We start from the raw sequence: 4,274 nt of genomic DNA, 5'->3' as shown, positions 1-4,274 counted from the left end.
TGTTAGTTCAGAATTTACAGAATTCCAGTCTTTCCCTCCTTTCCTTTGTGCACACTTGATCTTAAACATTCCACATGATTTACTCCTTTTGAAAAAACCTTCACGTCTCCCTTCTTTCCACCCTAAGCAACAATGGTTGCCAATAAGCAAGGCAAATATGCAAGACAGAGAGAAAGGAACAATTGGGATGAGGAGCCATTCAAGACTAAAACCATCCAGGAGCAGATGGCAGGTACAGTACCTGTCACATGCAAAAGACTCAAGTAATATATGCTGGAAGGAAGGAAGGAAGGAAGGAAGAAAGGAAGGAAGGAAGGAAGGAAGGAAGGGAAGAATCACTGATTGGTAGTAATAGCTGATTTGAGGATTTGAAGCCCTCTAGACCATACTCAGGGCCTCCCAGCAGCCACTAAATTTTTTTTTTTTTTTAATAAAATGAGTCAGATAATGCATTCTATTAACGACCTTCATGGCTGCTCTGCACTATTTGGTGTCTTCAACCCTGAGCCTTGAAATTCTTCAATGACTGACCCTAATAACTATCTAACTTTATCTCCCCCAGCTTCTAAGGAGGAACCCTCTACCCCAGCAAAGTCACCTTGCCTGGTCTTCAGTTGCCTTATCTCACTGCCTTTTATGTGCATGTCAGTCTACTATACTACTAAAGTATAAGCTTCTAAAAGTTTATGTGCAAAGCATTTTCGATTTGCCTCTCTAGGTCTTCTTCCCACCTCTCGCCACTCTGCCCTCGGGAGGCTGAACCCTTCAGACTATTTACCCAAGCCCTTTCATACCTGTGGTGTCCAATGGGTTTGGCCAATGGGAGGCACAGATGAAAGGGTGGGAAAAGAAACAGGTTTGGGATTTATTCCCTACTGTCAGGCCATGTTTGGTCAGCAGCTGTGTTCTACCGAATGCCACAACTCCTGTCAAGTGGCCCCTCTTCAAAAGCCAGAGTTCTCCCCAGGGCCGATAGCTACTCTTTTCCCTTGCGTCTTCAGGCTGAGAGGTGGTAGGTTTTCCACTGTGTTCATTCTGCACATTGCTCCATCCCTTCCTGGTGTGTTCAACCTTACCCCCCAGCTTTGTAAAGTGTCCATTCATTAAACTTCCATTCACGTTTTTATTCACTGTGGGTCAGTCCCTTAGTATAGAACTAGGTACACACCAGTTTGATGCTGGAAGTGAGCCCCTATTTCACCTCTCCCTCCTTCCTGCTGGGACCCTAGAGGAACAATTCCTACCTAATTCTTTTTCCTTTGCTGGGATTCTATTGAAGGTGATTAAGATATCTTTGTGTGTAGATTGCTAAGAAATCTCTTCCAGTGTCAATATGGCTTTTGGGAGGAGCTCGTTCTTATCTTGATCATTATGGAAGTAAATAAGCTTATCAAACTCACTGGAGAGAATGAAAAAATGTAACATATTTTGAGAGCCCGTGATTTATTAACCATTAGTTAGGTGTTATCATTTATGTGAATCTCTAAAGACATAGTACATCAGATGTTGCTTTTATTTGGGACAAAGGGAGGAAAAGATTAGTCATGTCTGTGCAAGGAGGACCCTAAGGATAGGTGACTAGAGGGCTGTGAGGACAGGGGCAGCAAATGAAAGGGCTGTGTCCAAAGATAGGGAAGGACCCTGACAGGAAATTGGATTCATTCACATATTTGTACAGGGCTGGGCTGGCCCCACCCACTTCCTTCCTCCTCTCCACCCACCATTACTTCTCTATTGGAAATGTGACTTTCTCCTCCTCCTCTTTCCCTCCCATGTCTTTAGTCACCACTCATATATATGTATTGTCTAGGTTACAGAGGAAATTCATATTCACAATTGCTAAAAAGATGCCAGCTACTTCTTGAGCAGCATTCAAACAACTGAGGGTCTGGAGAAAAGGTAGGGAATCAGAGAAAGTGGCCCCATAAGGCCCCTGACATTTGTGACTCTGCATGGAATGAGTGAAAGTTATGTAGATGAAATGTCAATAGGCAAGATTGCCAAATTGATGTTCTCAAGAAACCTGGAGGACCAGTGTGGTAGCAAATGGAATGATCCCTAGCATTTAAATAAGACCAGTGCTAATTGTATCACACAGGAATGGAGGTGAATGACTCTCTAGAATGGCCCCTACAGCTCTTCCATGATTCTCTGAGGCACAGACTTCTTTGTTTCCAAGGAGAGAAGAGAGGTGAGGTTGTGTCAACTCGCTGATCACATGTACAGAGCTGGGTTCTTGCTTTTGGAATTTGTGGCAGAGGATGCTATTTGTCTACTGAAGTATCTGTTCTCACCTTGCCAACCACAGAAATGACATTTCCCAGCTTCTACTAAGTCCTGATCTATGTGTTGCAAGCAGAAATGATGTATGGCAGCTTCCAGGGAATCTCTTTATAGGACTGTTTTCAGGTGCCATTTCCCATCCCGCCACTGCCACCATTGACCTTTCTTAATCGTTCTTTCTTTCTTTCTTTCTACTGTTTAGAATGTGGATGTGATGGCTGGAGCTTGAGCAGCCACTTAGCACCATGAGATACAAGCCACATGCAGAGGATAAAAAAGTATTAAGATTGAAATTTGAATTCCTCTGTACAACTATATCAATCTTAGACTACGTACCTCTAAACTTCTTAGATTTGAAAGGAAAAGATATTACTATTTTTATTTAAAACACTGTTATTTTTGTTTCTTTGTTATATATGAACCTGATTCGATTCTAATTTGTAAAAAGTCCCTCCAGGCTTTATGTATAACACCTAAGTTATCTTGAATAAATTCTAATCTAGAAATTCCATTGTCCTTTTCTCAGTTTCTCCAGAGGTATCCAAATAAGGAACTCACTTTCTTTTTCTTCCCAGGGAAGTAAAGAAGGCAATATTTTCATGGTCACTGAAAATGCCCGTCTCGTGGTCTAACTGCCAAAGCAGAATGTAGAATATCATCTAGATGCCCATCAGGCCAAACTCTGGTTCCTTTGCCCCCTGAGAGCAGCTATATCACAGCCTATTAAGTAGATACGTGAAACCCAACTACATTTAGGGCCATCACTGAGATTAGCAGTGATTCAGTGTCTCCAGATGACTTGGTGATCCTTAGATGAAAAGAGGCTTAGGAAGTAGAAACATATCCTCGTGTTCAGCTAGAAAACAATGCTCTGTGAGTCAGAGCCGGGCAACAGGACTGAGACGAAGAATGGTGTATCTGGCCATTTCAGGAAGTAGTTACACACAGTAGAGGGAAGTGGCAAGTGATGAGAAGGGAGGGCGGAAGATAGTGGGCTGCCACGGGGTGGATATAATGTTCCTGATCACTCTTTCCTTGAGCTGTGTCAGTCACAAGGTGTGTTTTGGTTCTTTCATGGTCTTACCTTGATGAATCTCTTTTCCCATCACTCCCCACCTTCTCCACTATCATCATCCTTGCCCCAAACATAAACTCTAGATCATTCCCTGAAGAAACTATGCTCTCCCATAGCTACAAGCCTCTGTTCCTGTTATTCTCTGTGCTTAGAAAGCTCTTAACCTTCCACCTGTTCCAATAACACCTCCTCAGTAAAGCCTTCTTAGATTTCCTCGAAATTAGAACATTTTCCCTCTGTGCTTTCAGAGTACTCTATACATTCATAAGAACTTCCATATTAGGGGTAACCAAAGGGCAGCATCACATGCACATTTAACGTGCATGGATTTAACAGCCCATGCTCAATAAAGAGAAAGAAGAAAAGTAGAAAACAAAGAAAAAGAGAAAGACATCTTTTTATTTTCCACTTCCTACAAAATATACCTTAGCTTCATAAAAGAAAGAAAGAAAGAAAGAAAGAAAGAAAGAACAAAAGGAAGGAAGGAAGGAAGGAAGGAAGGAAGAAAGAAAGAAAGAAAGAAAGAAAGAAAGAAAGAAAGAAAGAAAGAAAGAAAGAAAGAAAGAAAGAAAGAAAGAAAGAAAGAAAGAAAGAAAGAAAGAAAGAAAGAAAGAAAGAAAAAGAAAAAAGGAAGAAGGAAAGAAAGAAAGAAAGGATAGCTCTAGCTGCTATGCAAAGAAAAGTGAAGGAAGTTTCTTGGAGCTGACTTGGGGGATTTTTGAGGGAGCACATTTCTGGACTATTTGTCATTTCACTCTCTATGCTAACTTTGGACTAGATCTCTAAATAAGATGTGACTCTTCTACACAGCATTCTGTGATGATGTCTCTGACTGTCTCAGACACTGTTCTAGGCTGTGAGCTCCCAAAAAGCAGTAACTTATGGTACTTATTTTGCGATCTTCTGGGCCTAGTAC

This window comes from Furipterus horrens, unplaced genomic scaffold (genome assembly GCF_987537825.1).
Source record: "Furipterus horrens unplaced genomic scaffold, mFurHor1.1.pri manual_scaffold_4, whole genome shotgun sequence".
In the NCBI taxonomy this organism is placed as follows: domain Eukaryota; kingdom Metazoa; phylum Chordata; class Mammalia; order Chiroptera; family Furipteridae; genus Furipterus; species Furipterus horrens.
The sequence above is the reverse complement of the archived record's forward strand: the minus strand, read 5'-3'. Positions refer to the sequence as shown.